We start from the raw sequence: 26454 nt of genomic DNA on the forward strand, positions 1-26454 counted from the left end.
GTTTGATGTGTCAACTGGCCGATCTTTGATGGGACGATGGCCTTGGTCTTGTATGTCAAGTTGAATGGGGTCTCCCTTCTGGAAGTCCAAGGTGTTGTCTAATAGGACCAAAGGATGTTGTACAGATCATCAGCCCAAAGACCCTTGCCTCTATCCAACCTTGTCTTCAATCCCTCTAGGATGGTTCTATTGGTGACCTTGGCCAGGCTGTTGGTTTGGGGATAGCTGACTGAGGTGTATTGCTTCTTTATTCTGAGGCTTACACACCATCCTTTGAACCTTGCATCGTCAAACTATTTGCCATTGTTAGTGACTAGCATGTGGGGGATGCCGAAGCAGCAAATGATGTTTTTCCAAAAGAACTTTTGGATCATTTTGGCCGTGATGGTCACCAAGGGATCAACTTCGACCCACTTGGTGAAGTAGCCTACCGCGATGGCAAGGTACTTCCTGTTCCCAATAGCTTGAGGGAATGGTCCGAGGAGGTCTATTCCCTACTTTGCAAAGGGCCATGGACTATTAAGGGCTGAGAGGGTTGTGGTTGACTGATGGGAGATGTTGGAGTCTCTGGTATCGGTCACACTTCTGCACTAGCTTGGTGTTGTCCTTCTATATGGTAAGCGAGAAATATCCTTGCCTTAGTCTTTTTGTGCTAAGACTCTTATCTCTGAGGTGGTTATCATAGATGCCTTCGTGGATTCTCAGAGCACATATTCGCCCTCCTATCGGCAGAGGCATCGAAGGTAGGGCAAAGTGAAAGATCTCCTGTATAGTTTTCCTTTGAGCAGAGCATAGTGGGCTGCTTGCTGTCAAACTCTCCTCACTTCATTCTTGTCGGAGGGAGTTGCTCGTGTTGTAGATAGGCGAGGATGGGGTCCATCCAACAGGACTCGACTTGGACTGGACAAACTTTCTTTTCTCTAATGTTGAGCCATGCAAGCTTCTCGACTTGTATAGTACAACCGAGGGTCAAGGCCGAGCTACTTACCAGTTTAGAGAGGGTGTCCACTCTCATGTTCTCGACTCGAGGGACTTGTTGTAGGGCGAGATGCTGGAAGTGGTTGGCTAGCTCTCAGACTTTGGCCAAGTACTTATCCATATTTGGCTCTCTGGCTTCATACTCCTCGTACTCAGCTTTGTTGTTGGAGGCAGGGAAGCTGAACCGTAGTACGTATTTCACCTTGTTGTCATCCGGGGTGAGAAGTATGAGGCCTACTATGATTCCCTTGGCATTAGAAGATCCATCCACAAATAGTCTCCAGGTCAGCCAAGGTCCCTTATCCTCATCAAGTGACTGGCCGAGGTTTTTATTGAAGGTGCACTCCACCAAGAAATCTCCTAGGGCTTGTGCTTTGATAGCAGGCCTCAGCTGGTAGTGCAAGTCAAACTCAGTGGCCCATTTGGTCAGCTGGCCCGAGGTCTCTGGCTTGGAGATTACAGACTTGAGGGGTTGGCTGGTCAATACCGTGATGCTATGAGCCTGGAAGTAGGGTATGAGTTTCCTGGCCAAGACCACTAATGCAAAGGCTATCTTCTCCACCTTAGGGTACCTGGTCTTGGCACTATAGAGGACCTTACTAATATAGTAGATCGGCCTCTGCACTCTTTCATCTTCTCGTACCAGAATAGAGTTGACGACCTCATCCTTGGCTGAGAGGTATAAGAGCAGGGTTTCTCCTGAAAGGGGCCTTGTAAGCAGAGGGGGCAAGGTGAGGTAGGACTTCAGTTCATTAAAGGCTTTCTGGCATTCTTTGGTCCATTAGAAGTCCTTCAGCTTCTTGATGGCTCAGAAGAAGGGTATGTAATGGTCGGCCGACTTCGACATGAATTGGTTGAGGGCAGCCACTCGGCCGGTGTCTCCTTGATGGACCGAGGTGGTTCAATATCCAGTATAGCCTGAATTTTCTCTAGGTTGGCCTCTATGCCCTACTAAGTTACCACAAAGCCCAAGAACTTGCCCGAGGTGACGCCAAAGGCACACTTGCTAGGGTTCAGCTTCATGTTGTACTTCCTCAGCACCACAAAGGTCTCGATGAGGTTCGAGGTGTGCTGGTCGACTTTCAGGCTCTTCACCACCATGTCATCCAAATAGGCCTCGATGTTCCTTCCCATCTGGTCCTTGAAGGCTTTGTTTACCAGCCGCTGGTAAGTGACTCCGGCGTTCTTCAATTCGAATGGCATGACCTCGTAGTAGTAGTTTCCATGATCGGTGATGAACGAGGTCTTATCCTCGTCCTTGAGGTGCATCTTGATATAATTGTATATGGAGAAGGCATCCATGAAGCTTAACAACTCATACCTTGTAGTGGCATCGACGAGGTGGTCGATCCTCAGCAAAGGAAATCTATCTTTGGGGTAGGCTTTGTTGAGGTCTGTAAAGTTAATACATATTCGCCATTTCCCATTAGCCTTCTTAACCATGACTACATTAGACAACTATTTAGGGTAATGTACCTCTCGGGTGAAGCCAACGTCAAGTAGATTGTATACCTCCTCTCTAATGGCTTTCCAAGCTCTGGTGCAAAGTTCCTATTTTTTTGCCGAACTGGCCTACAACTCGGGTCCACACTTAGCCTATGAGTAATGACTAAGGGGTCAATTCCTGACATGTCAGCAGAAGACTAAGCAAAGTCATCGGCATTAGTTTTGAGGAAGCTTACCAATTCAGAAAAGTGTGTCTGGAGGAAGGTGGGACCCTACACACACCGTCTTCTTGGGCTCAGACTCATCTAAGGGAATCGAGATGAGGTCCTTGGCAGGCTGGCCTCAGCTCGCTGGTTCATCCCTGAGGTCGAGCCCTTTCAACGACAAAGCTTCTTTGTTTTTGCCTTTTAGTGCTGCCACATAGCACTTTCTGGGTGTCTAGTGGTTCCCTTTGATGACTCCGACGTCATGCTCGGTGGGGAACTTCATGATGAAGTGATGGGATGAAATGACCACCTTGAGTGCATGGTAGGGTGATTTTTCACGACCAAAAGTTTGGTCATCCTAGTCACCTATCGAGGCTCTGTCCCTATTGTGACCAGTAGGGTGATTCTTTCTTATGGCTTGACGGCGGCTCTAGAGAAGCTGACTAGTGGAATGTCGATCAATTGTAGCCAATCCAGTGTTAGCCTCATCTTCTTGAAGGTGTCGTAGAAGAGGATGCCTGCCAAAGAGCCACTATTCAAAAGTATCCTCTTCACCATGTAGTTGGTGATGGTTATGGTCACCACCAACATGTCGTCATGGGGCATTGAGACCCCCCCTATAGGTTATTGTTCGAGAAGGAGATGACATTGTCTGGCTTCGACTTCTTGGGTGTCGGGCCCTAGATGCTGAGTTGCCTGGTATACGCCTTTCAGGCTGAGGCCAACGCTCCACTTGAGGTCGTACCCCCTGCAATGATGTCGATGACTCTAGCTAGGGTGTGATGGGCTTGGCCCCTGGCTTGCTACCGTTGTTGTGAGGACGAGGCGCCGAGGTTGCCCCCCACATACTCTTTCAAGTGACCATGGTGAATGAGGGACTCGATCTCGTTTTTGAGCTCGTAGCAGTCCTCTGTATCGTGGCCAGTACCATGGTGGTACTTGCAATATTTTTTAGGATTAACCCTCTTGCGGTGGTTCCATCATACGTCTCCAAAGTGAGAGTCTTGAAATGAGGTGGGAGCGGCTTCTGAGGTGATGGAGTCAGTAAAGGCATCCATCCGGGTGGGCGAGGGGTTCTGACTAGTGGAGGCATCACCTTGGCCTTCCTTCACCTATTGGATCTCGTCTTCAATGGCGTCGATCTGTGCCTATAGGTCGCCAAGATGTCGGTCGATGGGGGCCTAGGCCTGGTCCTGGTTTCCCCTAACACGGAATGGGTCAGCCCGGTTCCCTGAGTTCTTGGACGCCGACAAGTCTTGGGCTTTTTGGGCTCGATGGTCATTGAGGAGATCGTGGAGGTCCGATACTGGTGGGGGAGAGGCGTAGTGTCAGCCCCCAGCCCTCGGAGGAGGATTGTAGTGACCAAAGCGCCCGCCTTCGTCTCAGTAGCTCTCTGCATGGTGGTAGCGGTTGCAGTCCCGATGGTTGTCACAGGACCTAGCTGGATTATCTCCCCTTCGGCTGGGAAGGCAGGATGTCTTCGAAAGAGGCTTTTTCACCCATCGGCTACTGCTATTGGATGTTGAGGGGCCGGCCTTTCTGGGGCCGATCGGGCACTGGACCAGTGGCGCGTGAGTGGAGCGGTCCACTATGCTACCCTTGGCTCCCAGTGGGGCAGCCTCCTATTAGGTGCCCCATCTCATCCAGTTTTCTGAGTTATGTTGTCCAATCTGTTGAGTACTAGTTTAAATTGGTCCATGGTAACCAGGTTCTAAGGATTTTGATTATTATCTTGTTTGTTAGCCATTTTGGAAACTTAATTGTTTGCGTTAAGTGTTTTCTTAGGGGAAGTCTTAAGAACGTTCCCACAGACAACGCCAATTGTTGCTGCCTAGGATGGGGCCGAGGGCAACAAGGTAACTTTATTTCTGGCCGAGGCCGATGCATCCAACCTGAGAGTAAGAGGAGAGCCCACTTCAGAGGCCTCAGGTGTTATCTCAGAGGTGGAGACTCCAATCGTCAAGTTAGTCAAGTGTTTAAGAGGGGTCAGACCAGGCTTGAGATGAGGGCTCAGACGAAGTCACTTTGAAGCAAGTATGCAAAAGAGCAAGAGTGAGCAAGATGGTTTACCTTGAGCTAGGAGTGGTTGGAGGTTGTTAGGAGTGGACGACTAGGATCTCGTCTGACCGGTGCCATGTGGCATGACCCTAGGCCTTGCCATATGCACCTATATCAGATCAATTTATCATTCTCTATTGTTGTCCCATTGGTTGATAGCTACTTGGATGAACCACTATGCATAGTAGTTTTATATTCTATGTTGGTCCATTTCTAATTCTGTTAAGAAGAACCAGTAGTGGCATAGTAGCAGGGGAAAATCACAAAATCGAGGATCATCTTAGCAACCAACCTAAGGGGAGGACCTATTGATACAAAGGTTTTATCTTCCCAATATCGCTCTTGCTGAATCCAGATTTTCTCATCAACCAAACGAATGATATTCAATAAGATCAATATGCATTATTTAGTAGAAGATACAAAATAGAAGAGAGAGAGATTCTTGCTAGAGCATAGAGCTCGAAAAAAAATGAAAAAAAAAGAACATAGGGCTCATTAATCTTGCAGCTTTTGAAAGCGGGCCTTTTAGTCCCACATCAGGTAGGAGTAAAGAGGTGGAAAGCATAGCTAAACTATAAAATCAGAATTGAGAGGCTTAACAAAGCATATCTTTCTCGGCCTTTTGGCTAAGATCAAGTGTAGTATCTGTTCTTATCAGTTTAATATCTGATACGTGGCCCATCTCAATAGCTTGCTATTGGGGCTTTTATGCGTCGCCCATGCGTTGCACTACCGCACGGGCCTGGCGCACTCCTACCAGTTCTTAGTTCTCAATATTTTTTTGGATGAGTGACTGATCAGTACAGGTCAGAATTTTGTAGCCCCACCTTACATCAATTCATGGGCAGGATGATAAGTCCTGGTCAGAATTTTGTAACCGCACCTTACATATTCACAGGCAGAATGAGGTTTATAGAGGGGGTTATTAGTAGACTAGGCCATGGAAAGCCCATTTGTTGGTGGGGTGATGCTTCTGGGCTGATTCACCGCTATACAGTACACACCCACCTTGTAATGGAACCTTTTACTCGTTACTTGCTCAAAATGTATTATTCTTTTAACATTTCTTAATCTGAAAATCCCTTCATATGATTTATTGGATGCAGGCATAGAGAATATTCTTGTTATTTAGCTTGCTTTTCTAACTAGAAGAAGCCCCATTCAAAGCTAATACAACCATTAAAGTTCCAAAGTTTTGTACTTTTAATAGTAACTAGTAATTAAGCACGTGCAAATAGTTGACTCTGGAACCTTACCCACAACACACTACCCCATGCATTAGGAACATCTTCTCGTGCATAATACTATGTAGGAGTATGAGATGTTCTCCATGTGTGGCTGTAACGTTATGTGTGTAGACGTGGGTCGAGTTCTTGTAGATAGGAAATCTAGACTCATCATAGTTAATATAGAAAACGAAAGTTAACAAAAGTAACAGTATGATTAAAAATAAACTTAAATGCTTGTAGTAAATGTGCATGTGCGTTGCATGTGGAAATTTTAAATTATGATAACAACTATTATTATTATTATTATTATTATTATTATTATTATTATTCCATTTCTGTCATAAATAAAAATAATTTTTATTTTAACAATTATTTTCATTTAATATGATGAGTATATAACATTAGAAATATTCCCAAGTGTTTTCGGCACAATTCTCTACTTTATCATTTTGTGTTCAATTTTTTTAAATATTTATTATTCAATTATGGCATCATGAGTTTCTTTGAAAAGTTGGATCATTTACCCACCATCTAGATAAGAAAAAGTTTTGCTTTCGGATCAGTTTTAAGTTATATATTCCATTTTAAAGATTTATTACTTGTATGTTTTATTACATTTTAAAGATTTATTATTTAGCTATTATATCATCGATTATTCCATTTGAACCAAACCATTAACCCACCACCCAAAGAGAAAAATAGTTTGATTTGTAAGGTGACATTAAATTTTGTATTACATTTTCATCAATGATAAAATTATTTCTTATGTATAATACTTATTTTTGTTCAATAAAATGAATGAATAATATTAGACATGTACCCAATATTTTATTTTTTTATAAATATATAATAGTAGATAAATGTGCCGAAATTTTCTCTATTTTTACTTTTTGTGGTTTTTTTTATTTTCTATTTTTACAAATTTTATTGTTTGACAATGACATCATTTCATTTCTAGGTTGATTTTAAATTTAGCATTCCATTTTCATCATTAATAAAAATACTTCTTACATTCCATATTTAATTTAATTTTATATAATGAATATACAGTATTAGAGATATGTCAAATTCTTTTTTTGTATTATATATTTTATTTATTTTAATTTTTATTATTTAATTATATTATTATTCATTAACCCATTTGACCCCAAATGGTTGAATTTCTTACCCATCACTGGAAGGGAAGAAAATGGTTTTGTTTTCAAATTAGTTTTCAAAATGTTTGTTTTTATACTATTAAAATTAATGTTGTGGATTTAATTAATAGAATTTAATGATGAGATAAATATATCTTAAAATAGTATTTAATGAGAGAATATACCTTAGATATGATACTCAATGAGAGAGAAAAGGAAAATAATTTTATTTCCAATTGGTTTTAAATTTTACATTTCATATCCATTATTAATAAAAACATTTCTTATTTATCATACTTATTATTGTTTAATATGTCGAATATATGATGTTAAAAATTCTTCATTTTTTAATTTCTCTATTTTTTTACATTTTATCTATTTTTGGATTTTATTATTTAATTGTGGTAACATGGATTGGTCCATTTGACCCAAAATGGTTTAATTTCTTACCTTCACCTAGATAATGCAATTTTTTTTTAATTTCTATATTTTTTATATTTTATCTATTTTTGAATGTTATTATTTAATTTTGGCAACATTGGTTGGCCCATTTGACCCAAAATGGTTTATTTTCTTACCTCCACTAGATGAAAAATACTATTTTTAGGTAGATTTTAAAAGTATAATTTTTTATGCTATTAGAATTATTAATTTATAATGTATATATTTAGTTAATAGAATTTAATAATGAGAAAAAATGCCTTAAATATATGATTGAATGAAGGTGAATGCAAATTAATATCTTAAATATTGGATTTAGTGAGAGGGAATTTGAATGCAGAGAATATCTTAAAATGACCTCTTTTCAACTCGTTTAATATCAATAACCAATTATCATATTTGCCCTCATTTTTATCAATAAATTTAAATATAGAAGGACAAATTTTGTTCTCAGAAAATTTTAGAAATATTCTTGAGGCTATTCGTGGTTTTTAAAATAGTATACATATAGATCTATGGAATTGGGAAAGACCAAAAATCACAAAAAAAAATTACTTTAAATGGTTTTGATGGGTATGAAGAACTATAAGATGAATCTATGGATGGTTTGTCAAACCCATTGATCCATCAACTACTAATGTAAAAAATGGTTATTTATTATTTATTGATAAATTAGAAAATAAATAGATCATAGAATAAAATAATTATTTTACTAATTAGAATTTATGAAATGCATATGATATGTTATATGTCTTAGAAATTTTGATGGATCTGATGCTTGTTTATTTATGTATATGTAAATTATTAATTCACAAATTAATTTATAATAAATAGGTAAATAACAACGTAACATACTCATTATTTGCAGAAATACAAATTATTATTTACAAAATTGACTTTATTACATTAGTAACTATTAAGAAGACAAAACCCATTGAATTAATTTTTTTTTGGTAGCTTACAAAATTAAAAAAAGAACAGATGCAGAAAAATTGATTAAGTAATTAAAATACAATAATCGCTTTTTTCTATAAAGAAATACAATAGTTGCCTTTTGATTTGTGTCTTGGACATTTTAATTTATGGATCTTGTACATTTTCATGGGTCTAATATATCTTCAGATTAATTTGATATACGTTCGTTGTTATGTTATTAGTGAAGTTATTATATGTTATCTACATTGTCCTTAGATTCCCATTATGATTGATTGTAATATATTTTTATATAAACTATGATTAAAATATGCATTTCTGATATGTTTATAACCTTTTGGTTTTGAGCATGCGAGTTTTTGTCTAAATCATCTCTTAGGTGGCACTCATCTTATGTGGCCTATGACCATATAACACATGGAAAATTAAGGGACCTTGGATCACAAATATGGGCAGTTGGACCTTGTCACAGGAGAATAGGGTACTGGAATATGAGATTGGGTTAGATATAAAGCAATCAGTTTGAGCAGTTGTTGCTTATTGTCCCACATCGGCTAAGTATAGGAAGGAATAAGAGAGATGGAGGTGTATAAATAGGGATATAGAAGAAGTGGGAAACATACTTACCTGGACAGGGTCAATGGGTGATCAAATAGGCTCATGGCCTAGGTTGGCGGCCTCCATTGCACTTGGGAGGGTTGCCCGCTTAACATCTCCCCAAGTGGAAGAGTGTACGTCATAATTTGTGGTAGTCGGGGTATGCGTTCGCGCGACCCCTACCCAATTCTTTAATTCTCAAATTTTGTTTGATTCAGTTAACAGTTGACAATTTATTAATTCGAGTGTTTTCTTACTTCATGGTTTGCAGAATTATAATTTGATGTGATGACATTGAAGGGTGTGGTGAAAATGCAATCTGTACACCAATTAGAATGAGCTGCAATATTTCCAGAGTGTCTCCTTTGGTTAAGAATGGCCTGAAGGTTTATGGTTCAGTTTTGTGTTTCTGAAACGTATATTGCTTTATGGTTCGGTTTTTGAAGATTTCTGGTGTTTATGCTTGAAAGCTTTTCATTGTTTTTTTTTTTTTTTTTTTTTTTCTGTTTTGTGTTAGAAATTTCATTCATGCATGGATGGGAATGAGATTAGGCTGCATTTGGCATTCCATATTTTAAGGACTTATCTCCTTTTTACAATTAAAAATTCAATGTTCATGGGGGCATTTTAACTGAAAAAAGAGATAAATCCTTAAAATAAGTAATGCCAAATGCAGCCTTAGAGAAAAAGGGAAATAGTTGGATGAAGTAAAAACCTATTTAAGCTGAAAATCTTAAGCAGAACCTCCTACAGCCTTCCCCTTCTTCCTTTTTCTCTTGTGCATATAAAACTCTAGCTCATTGCCCTCTAGCAACTTGACCATTTGACCAGGTTGAGAATTGAGATGCAATTGAAATCAACGATCGACCATTGCCGAACTGCTCTTCCAGTATCAAGGAAACACCACCATGCCAGACAGAGCCTAAATCAAAGAAATACTGAAATAGAAAAATAGCTTAGAGAAGCGTGGGGATTTCTCAAACAACCAGTCAGACTAAATTTGTCTCCACTCTGGTTTCATACGGAAACAAACAAATAAGAATGTTACAAAATTGCTTCAAAAGTGTGTGGCAATGATCTGTAATCATCTCATTCTGTTACGCATCTGTATAGAACTCAGATCTGTTTATAGAGAGAGAGAGAGAGAGAGGAACAATGATCTGTAATCATCTCATTCTGTTAAACATCTGTATAGAACTCAGATCTGTTATCGAGAGAGAGAGAGAGAGAGAGAGAGAGAGAGAGAGAGGAACAATGATCTGTAATCATCTCATTTTGTTACACATCTGTATAGAACTCAGATCTGTTATAGAGAGAGAGGAACAAATTCAAGAGTGCTACTGTGAAAAAAAGAATGTAATCTTTGTTAAGTGTCATATAGATATGTAGTTTAGAGCTGGAAAGTGACAGTCACACAAGTTATTTGTTTCTAATGGATTTATTTTAGAACTGAAGGAAAGGGTAAAGATAGTATAGTAGATCAATTTATCACTCTCTAGTGTTTTCAAGATAATTCTGTTAAGTAGAACCAATTTGAAGACTTAAAATAGAAATATTGTTTAAACGTTTTGTTCTAACACTGAACTCTCATCACGGGTAGCGTTTATGTGGCAATCCCAAATGTATCACATAGTCCTTATTATGCATCTTAGTTTCAGTCCTAGTTCTGATCAATCTTTATCCAAGTATTAAGCTTTGCATTGGATGATTTAATGCAACAATTTGATGAACAAAAAATACCATGAATCTTGAACACATATGCAGCAGATAAGCTTTGTCGGTTGAAATAACTTGGAATTAGAGAATAAAAATAAGAGTTTATTAAGTGAAAAGAGAGTGGAGAAGACTGAGTTCTTTACATGTGAAACCCAGCACAGGAATATCAGGTACAAGTTGTATTAGAGTAGAATAGGAAAATCAGAGATCATCTTGATACAAAGACTTCACCTTTCCAATATTCCTCTCAGCTTTTCTCATCATGGAAATGAATGATGTACCCAAATGAACTCAAAGTGTTGTTTGCACTTGTTGCAACACCCAGCTAGCTAAAGAACCTTGAGAGAGAGAGAGAGAGAGAACTCTTTTTAGTGTTTTTTTCAAGATTTAGAACTCGATTTCTTTAAACTAATAAGATAAAAATTGTACATCCTTTATAATATAATCCACAACTTGGGTACTCCCCATTTTCTAAGTTACCATCAAAGCAAGGCTTTATTGCTGCATTATGAGCTAAGGCATTCCACGATCGATTCATATGCAACACTTCCCAATAGTCCATTTTACTTGAATAAAAACAGAACATGATCCATAAGAGACTCTGGTCAAACCAAAAATTTGAACTAGATTTTGAGTTGATCTTTTCCATGCTGTTGCATCAAAAAATATCAGTAATTTTTTGAGCCTGAACTCAATTGCCAGCTGGAGACCTTCCACCACTGCCCACAGTTCTGAATCTGAACTGCAATGATCTTTGCATTTTCTTCCTCTGGTTGCAAATGCCAACTCAAGTAAACACAGTTAAGCAGCACCAAATGCGAACTCAAGTATTACCATCTGCATCACCAGACTGCAGAAGACAAAAAGCAACTATTATTGTACTCTGGAAACCTCATTCCCATGAAATATATTGTTCTGGAAAAGGGATTATTGGGTGGATTGGTTAACTAGTAATGTCTATTGGAAACTGAAATCTGGAGTAGTCCCACATGGTATAAGAAGAGAAAGGTGGTAAGGAGAGTTGAACTATGAAACCCAAATTGCAAGGCTAAACAAAGCATACCTTTCTCGGCCTTTTGGCTAAGATCAACTGTAGTATCTGTTCTTATCAGCCTTCATGATATTAAATTAATTTTTCTTGGGGGAAGGTTCACCTTAGTAGCTTGCTACTAGGGCCTTCAAGCGTTGCCCATGCGTTGCACTACTGCATGGGCCTGGGGCACCCCCTACCAATTCTAAATGCTCGATTTTTTTTTTTCTCTAGTTATTGGGAGGCCCACAAAATGGTTTGAGGTTTGGGCGATTGATCCGATACTTGTGTCTTGTGCCAAGTGCAAAGTGTGTTAGACGAAATGTCCTAAAGAAACCTATGTCCCAAATAGGCTCCAAGAGATTCTCCACCCTTACCAAAAGAAACCTATGTCTTATTCTGCCATAAGAGTTAAACTTTTAGGTTTTTGGGATTATAGCAATATCTATCTTGTAGTTAAGTATCTTGGTATTCTCAAGGGATTTAAGGTTTTCACATTAAATTTTGGTGTTTATTGAGGAGTATATGAAGATTGCTGGTGTCTATGTTACAAAGCAAGATTTTTAAAACTGGACCGGACATGGAACTACTCTAGGGACTGGTTCTCGAGTTAAACGGTCCAATCATTCGATTTGAAGGGATGGCCTGTTCCAACTTAAAAAAATAAAAATAAATAAAAATAGTCAAAAATTATTGTTCGGATTGACAATTCTATTGTCTGTGTCAGCAGATCGTTGATCAAATCAATGGTTTTTTGTCAAAAAATGGTTTTAGGGTGAAATTGAACCAGTTACTTGACAAGTTCTCGATTTTTCTGGTCTGACTCTCTTGTCCATTCCGGTTTTCAAAGCCATGTTAGAAATCTTTCTGGTAATTTTGTAAACTTAACGTGCATGGTCTTCAGGTCATGTATTTGATTTTCCTTGTTATTAGTAAAGGTATAAGAAACTTGCCTCAATGGGCAAGAACTGGATTATTCCATTAATCTTCTCTATTGACATTCTAGCCAAAAACCTTTAATTCTAGTTCAAGGATGCAAATGGATTAGATTTAATCCAATTCTGATTCGACATCCTAGATAGAAACCTTTAATTCTAGACTAGGGCTGTAAATAGATTAGATTTAATCCAATTCTAATTCGAATCTAATTTGTTTAAATCAGATTCAAATACCTTTAGCCCATTATTGGGTCAAAAAAGTTTGAGTTTGGGTGTTAGGCTTCCATTATATTAGGTGTGTGTAATATGCATTTTGAGTTGGAACTGTCCTTATAAAGGCGCAAACCACATTCTAGGATTTCTTCCACACACTAACCGAGTGTGAGGGTTTTACAACTCTTATAAGTACAACTAAGAGATAATGATAAAAATAAAGAGATAAACCTGTAAATTGAAATTAGAATTCTAGAGAACCCCAAATACGAGAGTCTATAAAAAGTGGAAAGTGTAACCTGTCTTAATATTGTTGGATTTTAATCTCATAGGAGATTAAATCCAATGGATTTGATTGGTCAATTACATGAGAAATTGCACATGCATACTTGTTTGGAAAATTAGTTTTTCTCTTACAAAACCCAGTTTTGAACTTGTCCCTCATTGAAAAATTATAAGGTTTGGTTTTAGTATTTTAATAGGAGTTGATTTACACTCCTTAGAAATAGTAGAGGAGAGTATGGAGGTTTGATACCGCATAACGTGCGTGCACACGTGTGTGCAGTGCAATGAAGCACTTTAGAGGCACACTTTGCTCGCACCCGCATGGCTCGCGAATGGCAGCTTTGGTTTTGGTGTGATGCTGACCGTTGATCTCCGTTGATGAGATCAACTGTCACGATTCGATCGGGTGTGATCAAGAGGCACTACCTTTTAAACAATCACAATGTTTGAAATTGTGACTGTTCAAGGTGCCTTCTTTGAACCAACACCTACCTTTTCTTCATACCTCTTCGTAAACTATTTAAGGAGTATGAATCAGACTTCAAAAACACATATTTTCGAAATCCACTTTCTCTCTCTCTCTCTCAGTCCGGTCTGCTACAGTTTCACAGAAGGTTTCTTCGGAGATTTTTCAACTTTGCTGGTTGTAGATTCTCACCCAAGACTCTGTTGTATCCTTGGGAACGGATTTGCCTATAACCCAACAACAAACTCAATGAAACTGAGTGAGGGCAAATAACGGTCTAAAAAGAGTGTACACACCCCCCCCCCCCCACCCCACCCCTCAAGGTAGATAGGGGAAGGCAATGTTCAGCTTGAAAGCGGATTGAGAGGCGATGCTTAGCAACTTGATCCCATACAAAGTGCACATCAAGCTCAATATGTTTGGACCGTGCATGAAAAAGGTGGATTGACACTAAGGTAATATTATCACACCATAAAGTGGGGATCGAGGATGAGGAGAATCCAAGGTTTAGATGTAGTGCAAGAAACACTCCTATATTCAGCCTCAAGTGCTGGATCTAGAAACAGTTGCTTGTTTCTTGGAAGACCGAGAAATGAGATTATCGCCTAGAAACACAAATCCTTGCGACTTTCTGTCATCGGGGTAACTAACCCAGTCAGCATCCCTAAAGGCATGCAGCTGAAGAGACTTGCTGGAAGTGAGGTATAAACCATAGTGAATGGTTGATTTGAGATAGCGAAGTATATGCTTTACAGCCGTCCAATGATCAGTGGTGGGTGCTCTCATAAATTAACATACTTTACTAACTACGAACGCAATGTCAGACCACGTAATGGAAAGGTATTGCAGTGCTCCAACTTTGGACCTGAGTTCAGTTAGGTCAGGTAATGGGTCACCAGAGTGTCTAAAAAGAGTGCAAGAAGATAACATGGGGGTGGCAGCAGGCTTGACATCTTGAAGATGAAGCTCGTGAAGTAGATCAGCTATGTATCATTGTTGATTTAGAAACATACTAGTAGTAAGTTGAATGGCCTCAACACCTAGAAAGTAGTGAAGATCTCCCATGTCGTTAATAGCAAAGGATAAAGCCATTTGATGAAGTAGCTTGTCAATATAAGAAGAATCTGACCCGGTAAGTATTATACCATCGATGTGAATCAACATGAAAGTGCATGAAGATGAGTGACGTCGAATAAAAAGAGATTAATTAGACTTGCAACACAAAACCAAAATCCAAGACAAATGCATGAAGCTTATCATACCAGGCCCGTGGGGTGAGAAGAATCAATGAACCTAAGTGGCTGCCTCATGTGAATTGTTTCAGTCAAATCACCATACAAGAGTACGTTTTGAATATCCAATTTGCAATGGAGAGAATAACTCTAATTGTAACAGGCTTAATAACAAGATTCAAAGTCTCAGTGTAATCAATGGCGGCCCATTGGGTGAAACCTTGTGCCACAAGCCTAGCTTTATAGTGGGCTATACTACCATCAGGGTGGCATTTTAAACGAAATACCCACCTGCAACCCACTATATTGGTGTTAGGTTGAGGGGGAACGAGCTGCCATGTCCTAGTGTAGGAGGGCTCTATATTCCTCCATTGCAGATCGCCATTGAGGATCAACAAGTACTTTGGAAGTTCTAGTAGGTTCAGATATAACTTCAGGATGGTGATACTTGGTAACTGAAAAAAATTGCTTAGGTTTAAAAATGCCACTTTTGGCACGTGTAACCATGGGGTGGGTGTTGGTGTTTGTGGGTTGAATGGGTTGAATGGGTAAAGATGAGGAGGGAGCTATAGGTGTGGGTGATACATTAGGTGAGGATGCAAGATGCATCAAATGGTTGCTCACTTGTGGATAGATGCCCAGTTATAGGATGTAAGGTATTGCAAGGAGAAGAGGTGGAGCCCGGTAAATGATCTGAAGTAGGTATACCTGGTTAAGGTGGTTGTATAGGGAGCAATTGCAATAGTGGTGGAAGCACAGTAGGAGTAGAGGTGGTAGAAGATGTGGTTGTCTGAACAGGCCCAATTGACTGATGAGCAAAAGGAAATGCCAATTCATCAAAAACTACATGTCTTGAGATGAATGTGCACCCAGTAACCAAGTGGAAACATTTGTACCCATGATGTCGTGGGTTGTAGCCCATAAAGATGCAAGGCACAGATCTGAAGTCAAATTTGTGTGCATTGTATGGTCTTATGCAAGGATAGCATGCCCAACCAAATACTTTGAAAGAGAGAGAGAAAGAAATTTTGGTTTGCAATGAAATAGTAGTTCCCACGGTGATTTGTAACCCAAAGTAGGGGTGGGCAAATCACAAATGATTGTAGAGAAAGATAGCGATTTCAAAAGCATCCCACGAATATTTCTTGGGCATAGAAGCATGAGCGAGAAGTATAAGGCCCATATCCACTATACAACGTCGATGACACTCTACAATTCGATTTTGTTCAGAAGTGTGTGGGAAGGAGGTACGATGTATAATGCCATGGAGATCTAGAAATTCTTCAAAGGCCACAAATTCACCACCATCATCGGTTTGGGCAACCTTAATTGAATGACTCAACAAATTTTTAGCCATAGATATTTAAAAGAAATAAAGGCATTCAACACATTTGATTTGACAAATAATGGACAAATCCAGGTGAACTTACTATACCCGTGATTTTTGCATTTTCAAATTTGACAAGGCCCATATGAGCGTTGATCATTGTTGTTAATGTGATGAGGTGAAGACCTGTATTCACCTAATTGCCTCTATTAGACATCCTGTTTGGGTTGGTGATCACTATCCTTGTGGGCTTGGGTTTGTTCCATTAACGAACCCAAGTAACCCGCTTCCTTTGAGAGCAGTTTGACAATTACTAGATGCCCCAGATTCAAATTTGAAATTCTAGGGAGTTAAGGTTGTACACTTCGTGTTGAGGTTTAAAGACGAGTTGTTGCTAGTTGACATTGTAGTGTATGCGAGATCGTTGTGGGCTCTGATACCATAAAGGCACAAACTAGATTCTAGGATTTCCTCTGTACACTAACCGAGTGTGAGGATCTCTTTTTATATATAAGAGTTTGAAAGTTTTACAACTCTTGTCAGTACAACTAAGAGATAACAATTAGAAGATAATGATAAGAATAAAGAGATAAACATGTAAATTGAAATTAGAATTCTAGAGAACCCCAAATATGAGAGTCCATACAAAGTGGAAGTGTGACGTGTCCTAATAGTCCTAAGGCTTGTAGTATAACCCCAATCTAGAAATCTTTTGTGGGGTTTGCATGGATTTTAAGGGGTGAATCTTTCTATAGTCAGTTTGACTCCTATTGAACATGTGGATTTGAAAATTAGAGATTTAATTGATAACAACTCTGGCCAATAGAATAAGAGAAATGTGGGCTAACTTAATACTAGATGATGTTTTGAAAGCGAGAAGAGAAGAATAGTAATTCATTTGCTTCAATGATGGTTTTCAAAACTGGACCCGACCGGATGGTCGGACCAGAAAAATCCGTGGTGACAGGTTCCGTTTTACCCTAGAACTGTTATTTCGGCCAAAAACCATTGATTTGATTAGCAAACCACTAATCTTGACGGTCGAACTGATCGAACTGTCTTGTGGTTTTTGGCCATTTTTTAATTTTTTAAATTTTTGTTAGAATCGGCCATCTATTCGATTCGAACAATCAGACCATTCAACCCAGGAATTGGACCCTGAACGGTTCGTTGTCCAGTTCGGTTTTAAAATCCGTGGCTTCAATTGTTGAATGTCCTTAAAATGATCTCCCTCTAAAGGTTTCCCTTCGTTTTCAATACCAATAGTTTTATTAGAAGTAAGGATAAATTATTTGTTAGTAACTCTTGAGAGCTTTGTTTTAAGCAGGTTGAATATGTTAGATCATTTGTTTTGGTATTGTCCTACGGTGGGGCATTTGAGTTAAAATCTAAAGGATGTTCCGTCTTTATTAACTAAACTCTCAAATAGTTTAAATAGGTTTTTGTTAAAATTTCAACCAACTTTTGTTTTTTGCATGACTTGTGGTATATATATATATATATATATATATATATATATATATATATATATATATATATATATTAAAACAAAGCGGTCAAGAAATTTTTTCTTTTTTTTTGAATTTTTTATTTTTTTATTCCATGTCATGTTTTAAAGAACCAATGACATTCTCTCATTCCCAAACAATCTATTCTCCTAAAATTTATCCTAAATTACCTCCCCCACTTTCTCCTAAATCATCTCCAATTCCTATTTATCTCCTAACTTATCTCTAATTTACTAGAGAATTTCTCTCCAAATTATCTCCGATTCCTATTTATCCTCTTTGCCACTTTTTATCTATTTCTATCTAAAAAAAGTTTAAATTAAAATTTTAAAAAATTATTTAAATATTTTAACAAATTTTAAAAATTATTCAAATTAAATGTTATTCAAATAATAGAAATTTAACATTAAAAAATAAAATATTATTTCAATATTTCAATAACTAAATATCTAAAATTCAAATAATGAACATTTTTAAATATTTTATATATTTTTAAATATTTAAATAACTAAATATTTTAAATAACGAAATATTTAACATAACCATATTTTAAATAGTTAAAATAATGAAATTATGCAATGAAATAAAAAAAATCATAACATTATATTCAAATTAATAATGAAATTATATAATAATAGTATAAACTTTAAAATAATTATTAAAAACACAAAAATAATTACAATAGATTAAATAATATACATATTATTAATAGTTTTATATTTTTACAAATTTCATCACGAAATTATGCACTAACAATATAAATTATGATTTTCCATATTATTCAAATTAAATTTTATTCAAATAACAGAAATTTAACATTAAAATAATAAAATATTATTTAAATATTTCAATAACTAAATATCTTAAATATCAAATAATGAGTATTTTTAAATATTTTATATACTATTTAAATATGTAAACAACTAAATATTTTAAATAACAAAAAATTTAACATAACTATATTTTAAATAGTTAAAATAATGAAATTATGTAATAAATTAAAAAAATTAAAATAAAAATCATAAAATACTATTATAATTAATAATAATTTAAAATTTTTACAAAATTAATAATGAAATTATGTAATAATAGAAAAAATTATAATTATATAGATTATTAAAGTCAATTAATAATTAAAATTACAAAATTTAAATAAGGATATTATTTAAATAACTAAATAATATTTTAAACAACCAATTTCACTTATATCAATTAATAATTCTAGAAAAATAACTTTCAAAAAATAATATTCATTAATAATGGTTTTAAGATCTTAATCTATATTTATTATATATTTAATATACTAAAATTAATATTTTTTGTATTTTCAACAATTATTTATAGTTTTTATGAATATATTGTCAATAATTATGTATAAATCTATATTTGTTTTGTTATTTAACAGAAATTTTTTAATAATTACTGGATATTAAACTATTATTATTTAACTTTTAAAATTTAATATATTATACTTATTGTATTTATTGTATTTTTGAGATTACAATATTTATGACTAACTTAATATATTTTTAGTATTTTTGTAATTATTTTATTTTTATTATATATCTATTTTATTTTCATTATCAATATATTTTCAATTATTATGCATTTTTGCTATAAATTTTTAATAATTATTGTTGATTAAACTACTTTTATTTATTAGAGATTAAAATATTAATTTAGATGAAATTAGGAGTGTTGATTACAACCTAATTTACTTCGGTTGTAGGCTATTTGGCCAACCAAATCGACATTATCAGGTTGGGGAGTTGGTTACCCGAAATCTACTAACCATTAGTGAAAACCAACTAAAACGGGTCGTATTGGTTTGGGTTAATTTTTTGTTTGTTCAATTGGTTTAAAATATTATATTGAAAACTTAATTTTAAATTTTAAAAATTACATTAACATTATTAAAAAATAAATTTATAATATAACATATTTGAGATAAATAAATATGGGAATTTCACCCCCTTTTCCATATTAAAAAATTATGTTTAAAATATAAAAATATTAATATATATCTGTGATTGGGTCATTTGATTTTAGTCAATTTATAAATGGCTACAATGAAACTGATCCCAATTTCAACCAGAAATATTAGAAATTGAACAATTTGAGTCAAGTTGGTTGGGGTGGTTGGTTAAATCAGTTCAATGAATAAGCTCAGCTGAAATAAATTATTACTATTTTTGTATTTAAAAAAAAATTATTAAAAGTATTATAAAATATAAATAATTAATCATTATTTAAAAAGTTAGAAGTATAAAACAACTATATACTCTTATGTGTTTTATTGTTTAGCTTTCCTTAACAAGTCTCATGCGTCGCACGGGTCCTCACTAATGTTTTAATTATACATGGATGGCTAGATTCCTTGTGAATTTTCAAAATATGTTTTTTTTTTTTATTTCCAAAATATGGTTAATTCAGCTACTGGGTTTCTCAATATATTAATGATACTTTGGCTGGTACTTTTGATAATGCATTTTAATAATATTTTATTGCAGCAATAGGTAGATGAGCTTTTGTTCAACATGGAGTGTTGGAATCGGAATTCTAGGTTGTGTTGCAGGTTATGAGATTGGCAATCTTTCGGAATCGGAATTCTAACACCCTTCCAACATGATTTAACACCACATATCCCTACATTGAGTCATTAATCCATAAGCAGCAGGTTGTGTAGTTTTTTTAAGGAAATTTCTTTCAGAAATTTTCTGTAGCTTTTTTTCTTAAACTTTGGAGCCAATCAGAGACGAATACAATAGTGATTAAACTATTTATGGTAGCGGTGCAATTGGGTTAGGATCAAAATTTTATGGGCCCAACCCAAGCCCTAACCCGATACATTGTAAACTGTTAACTTGGGCCCACTTAACTTGCACCCGTAATTTATGGAAATTTCTTTTTCTTCACTTGAATTATTACTATGTTGTTCGTTTCCTTGGGTTATTTAACTTGATTTGGATTCCTTTTATTTTGGAAACATTTTGGTGTTTTCATTGGAATCACTAAATTAATGAAGCGTGTGGATGTCTCTAACAACCAGTCAGGCCAGATTTGTCTCCGGAAACTATACCGTTTGGTATGCATATAAACAAATAAGTAGGTCGCAAATTATTGTTCTAGTGTGAAAAAAATCGCCCATGACTTTGAGAGCCTCATCCCATATAGTGATTCGGCTTTCATCCATTTTGTAAAATAATCCGTGGCAACAAGGATAAAGACATGCCCTCTAAAGGATTTAGGTGCAATTTTATCGATTATATCCATCGCCCAACCACGGAACGGCTGTTAAGAGAAGAGAAGACCACTCACCATGCGATGAGCACAGAACGAACTCTTTTTTCATCTTTTACTAAAGAATACTGTGTTCTCATTGCTCAAAGCAGCATAGAGAGGGCTTTCTCATCTTTGAGGTCTGTACAAACTATTTAAAAATTTGAGAAAATGACGGTTTAGCCAAGCCTTAGAATTCATAGGCCCAAAGTACAGTTGGGAAGGGTGCATAAAATGGGGGGTAATTGACATTTTGAAATGTTATTGATCTGCTGTGGAAATAAGAATTCTGTAATGGGCCTATCCGTACTTTTCCATAAAAAATTTCGCAACTAATCATTAGGAACAGAAAAAGAATATTTATTATCTTAAACAGTCTCCACTGAAACAGAGATTCTCTTGAACCCAAAGTTCAAATAACTACAGAGTTGTTGTAAAAGTCTGTTTAATTTATCTCATTAATGAAGAGGTTAAGATATCAACCCTTAATCATCGATCACAGCCTCATTGAACTACCCAATATCCTTTCTGCAGTTGTTGTTCTCATTCCCGTAGTGTTCCAGAAAGAAGTCAAAGAGCTACCTACTACTACTGCTGAATGAGAATTATTTTCAAAAGGTTTTATTGTGGGGTTTTTAAACTATGATCTTTAGTTATCTCATTGTGTCACATATCAATTCAAATCTGTTGCTTTCGTTTATAAAGAGGAAGAGCAAAATAATCCCTGGTGTTCAAAGATTACGTAATGCTAACAAATTCAAGAATGCTACTCTGAATTCTGAAAGAAGAATGCAATCTTTGTCAAGAGTCGCAAAGAATATTGTTATAGTATGAGTTGTGATACATAGGAGACATAGTATAGAGCTGTTAGTGATAGTCACACAAGTTATTGGTTCCTAATGGATTTATGTTAGAACTAAAAGAAGGGGTAAAGATTACATATCAATTTATCATTCTCCAGAGTGGATGAAGAGGTTCACTTCTTATTCAGTTAATTACAAGACTTGAATAAAAACATATTTATTTATATTTTTTGTTCTAACATTGTCCTCTCATCAAGTATAGCAGTTTATGTCAATGTTTTAAAAAATTATTTGGAATCGGAACCGTTCTGACCACCGGTTTCCAAGTCGATGGTTTGACTGTCCAGTCCAAACAGATGTCCCATTTTAATAAAATAAATTAAAAAATAAAAAATAATTAAAATTTAAAAATGGCCAAAAACTGTTGAATGGGTTGAAATCTGGATCATTGACCGATTCAAACGATTTTTTGCCAGGGACCGGATTTGGTGTAAAATAGAACCGGTTGCCTGAATGATTCCCGAGCCAAACAGTCCGGCCATCCGGGTCAACAACGATTAAAAAACCATGTTCTATGTGGTGACCCCAGATGTATCACATGGTCATTGATTTGCATCTTAGTTCCAGTACAAGGTCTGTTTTCAGTTCACAATTTAAATTCTCTACTTCATCCCCTAGTGATCTGAACAATCGCATTGTAATATTTAACAAAACAAACTGATGAACAAAAAAATACCATGAATATAGAATATATAAGCAATAAATAAGTTTGTCACTTTGTCAGTTAAAATAGCTTGGAATTAGAGAATAAAAAAAAGAGTTCATTAAATGGAAACAGAGTGGGGAAGACTGAAATTTCTTTATGTGCGAAACTCATTACTGGGATATCATGTGCAAGCTGTATTAGGCCATGTTTGGGAGTGATTAAAAATAAGTGCTTATTCAAAATAAATGCTTATTTGGGTCATTAAGCACTTATTGGTATGTGGGAAATAAGCCCGAAATAAGTGCCTATTTTAAAAATAAGAGCTTATTTTTTAAGCCTAAATTTCCAGTTTTTTTTAAGTTTATACAATAAGCACTTGTTCAATTTTTTTCTTCCAAAATTATCCCTACTTGAATTTTAAAATACCACTTATAAAATTATGCCTAGTTAAATTTTAAAAAAGTATTTTCGTAAAAGTTCTTTTATAAAGTAATTCCACAAAAACACTTTTATGAAAGTACTTTTACGAAAGAACTTTTATGAAAGCACATTTATAAAAGTATTTTTATAAAATCACTTTTATAAAAGTATTTTTATGAAAGTACTTTCACGAAAGCACTTTTATGAAAGTATTTTTACAAAAGCACTTTTAAGAACTTATTTTTATGAAAGCACTTTTGCGAAAGTACTTTTATGAAAACACTTGTGAAAGCACTTTATAAAAGGTCTTTTATAAAAGCACTTTTATGAAAGTAAAAATACTTTTATAAAAGTGATTTCATAAAAGTACTTTCTTAAAAGTGTTTTCATAAAAGTACTTTTATAAAAGTGCTTTCTTAAAAGTATTTTCCGTAAAAGTGCTTTCATAAAAGTATTTTTAATCACAAATAAAAGTGCTTTCAAAGGGTATATTTTGAAAATTTGAAAGAAAATTAAGGACAAATTAATCACAAATGCTTATTTAAGTACTTATTAGAGAAAAAGACTACCAAACACCCAATACAAATTAAGTGCTTAGTTTAAAAAGTAAGCACTTAAAAAAAGTTGAGTGCCAAATGCAGCTACATGGGCAGAAGGTAGAGAGCATTGTCTTGTTTGCACTTGTTGCAACACCTAGCTAAAGAAACTTTTGAGAGAGAGAGAGAGAGAGGAGGGAGGTCTTATTAATTTAGTACAGGTGTATGAGGTGTACTACTGCTGAACAAGTTCATCAATCTAAGGATGCCCGCAGAGGCAAAAGTTGCACTTGTCTGACCACTCAAACTTTTAAAATATAGACATCTAATCACATAATACAATTCATTCTTCATCCATGGGACAAAAGAAACTGGAGCAAATACAAAGCAAGAAATTCTTTGGGGTGTCTTTTCTAGATTTAAAAACTTTCCTTTTTTTTGTGTGTTTGCAAACCGATAAAAAGCTTTCATTCATAAGATAAAAAGTGTACATCCTTAGATTGGTGAGGGGATTATAGATACCATCTGTCTGCATCACCAAACTGCAGAAGACAAAAGGAAACTATTATAGTACTCTGGAAACCTCATTCCGATGAAATATATTGTTCTGGAGAGGGGATTATGGAGTGGGTTGGTTAAATCATTTATGTCCAGTGAAGTGAAGGACGTCTAGTTATATTGGATGCTGAAATCTGGACTTTTAGTCCCACATAGGAAAGGAGGAAAGAGAGGGCAGGGAGAGATAAATTATAAAAGTGGAATCAGAACACGGAGTAAATCATACCTTTCTCGGCCTTTTGGCTAAGATCAAGTGTAGTATCTGTTCTTATCAGTTTAATATCTGATACGTGGGCCAGTGGCCCACATGATATTAAATTAATTTTTCTTGGGGGAAGGCCCACTTCAATAGCTTGCTACTGGGGCCTTCAAGCGTCGCCCATGCGTTGCACTACTGCACAGGCCTGGCGCACCCCCTACCAATACCTCTGGTCAAAATTTCTTTCATTTTGTCTGTAATTAGTTGTAGGCCCATGACGACTAGACGAGGGTTGGCCACATATACTAAGCCCATAACCCTGTGAGAATGAACTTTTGTTTAAACTATTTTCTATGAAACAAGAGCTTTCTTTTCTGCGAGTATCAAATTTGATCAATCGACTTACCAATACTCTAATTCAGGGTGTTTTGTGGAACAATTCACATTAAGATAAAAGGATAAGAACTTGACTTTTGAAAAGTAAGAACACTTAATTTCAGTATAAATATATATTTATGTAAATACTCATGTGTATGTTCATATTCATTTATGTATATGCAATTATGTATCTATAAATGTATATTTATATATTTATATATCTTTTTTTTTAAATATTTATGTATGTATCTACAGGGGCGGATCCTATTATCCAATCCGACCTGATTGAAAGATCTAAAATGAGGCTATCCAAATCCGAGAATATAATATTGGACTTTGGATCGGATCAGATCATTTGCACCCCTAACACAAGTATGTTCTATTATATGGAGGGCTAAAAACCTTGTAAACTTTCAAAATATGGTTAATTGAGCTCCCTAATTGGGTTCTTCGTTGTATTAATTATTGTATTGTGGGTTATGAGAATGGCAATCTTGAAAATTATTCTTCTTTGAATCTGGTTCTTTTTTTGATCACTTCGTCTTTGAAGTGCAAACAATCTGTTATCTCCTATAAATGGCTATATATTTTGGATTACATTAAAAATAGTTTCTAGTTTTTCTTTTCAATAATGTTAGTTAATTTTTTAATACTTCTAGAGAGGGATCTAGGGCATATCATCTAGTGTTTGGTTGCAATACAATTTTATCTCCACTAGTACAAATGTATGCGAGTGCAAATGAAAGAAAATGTAAATTCTCGTTTAATTTTGTTTTGGGTTTTACTTTATTCTGCTTCATTCTTTAATTTACTTCATTTGTACTACAATCGAACAAGATAAGCTAAAATTTGAAACAAAAATAAGTTAGAATTTACACTGAAATCATTTGCACCGCCATAGTTTTGCACAAGTGCAAACTTATTTTCATTGCAACTAAAGACAGCCTAAGAAAAAAAAATATAAACATACTTACCTGGACGGGGTCGATGGGTGATCAAAAAGTCCCATGGCCTAGGTTGACAACCTCCATTGCACTAGGGAGGGGTGCCTGTACCTCATTTCTTCCCTAGTGGGAGAATGTACGTCATAATTTGTAGTAGTGGGGGTATGCGTTTGCGCGGCCTCTGCCAATTCTGCAATGTTCAAGGCTTCTTTCCTATCAAAATAAGCACTTTTGGTGCACAGCCAAATCTTAGTTATTTACTTATCCAAATGTGATGTATTGTTTTAGCAGATTCAATTAGAACAAAAAATTTAATGAAGATCCTTCACAAACCAGATCATAACATGCTTACAATTGATTATCATATGCCGGTTCCTAAAGTGTGAAATATCAACAACTGAAATCAGAACTTGTTGGGATTACAATTAGTAATTGAATTCGGAGTCTCTGAATCAGGAATCTCCGATACCTCTTATCCTTGTACATCAACTTATCCTTGTAAATATAGGATCTTGACTATATATATTTCGACATTCTGAGTAAATAAAACAATGAAAGTAAAAACCAGAGAAGCTCTGGTTTCTCATGGTATCAGAGCCAGGTTATTCTAGAAATCAACGGCGGCAGCGACGATCGATTAGTGGCGACTTCGGATCAGTGATCAACGGCGACAATGTTCTGCGTTGTGCTTCAGTCCGAAACTGTGTTTTTCGGACAAGCGGCGACACTTCGGTGATCGTCGTCTCCTTCGACTTCGAACCAGTGATCAGCGGTGACTTCGGATCAGCGATTAGCGGTGACAGCGTTCTGCCCTGTGGTTTTTCAGTCCGGCGCTATGTAACGATCGATCAGCGGCGACTTCGAACCAGTGATCAGCGGTGACTTCGGATCA

At 35.7% G+C, this 26454-nt stretch overlaps 3 non-coding genes and 2 pseudogenes across 3 annotated transcripts; all 5 read left to right on the forward strand.

The window, feature by feature from the left end:
* The first annotated feature begins 5293 nt into the window (after positions 1-5293).
* On the forward strand, positions 5294-5444 carry LOC148801720 (U2 spliceosomal RNA; annotated as a pseudogene).
* A 3602-nt stretch (positions 5445-9046) lies between these two features.
* On the forward strand, positions 9047-9207 carry LOC148801721 (U1 spliceosomal RNA). Its single transcript, XR_016084805.1, has one exon. It is a non-coding gene; the product is annotated as a U1 spliceosomal RNA (small nuclear RNA).
* A 2592-nt stretch (positions 9208-11799) lies between these two features.
* Positions 11800-11968, forward strand: LOC148801722 (U2 spliceosomal RNA; annotated as a pseudogene).
* Positions 11969-24263: 12295 nt separating this feature from the next.
* Positions 24264-24459, forward strand: LOC148801723 (U2 spliceosomal RNA). The gene has a single exon (XR_016084838.1). It is a non-coding gene; the product is annotated as a U2 spliceosomal RNA (small nuclear RNA).
* Positions 24460-25584: 1125 nt separating this feature from the next.
* On the forward strand, positions 25585-25746 carry LOC148801724 (U1 spliceosomal RNA). The gene has a single exon (XR_016084824.1). It is a non-coding gene; the product is annotated as a U1 spliceosomal RNA (small nuclear RNA).
* Positions 25747-26454: the final 708 nt, after the last annotated feature.

This window comes from Nelumbo nucifera, chromosome 3, assembly GCF_055504915.1.
Source record: "Nelumbo nucifera cultivar China Antique chromosome 3, China Antique-T2T, whole genome shotgun sequence".
Classification (NCBI taxonomy): Eukaryota; Viridiplantae; Streptophyta; class Magnoliopsida; order Proteales; family Nelumbonaceae; genus Nelumbo; species Nelumbo nucifera.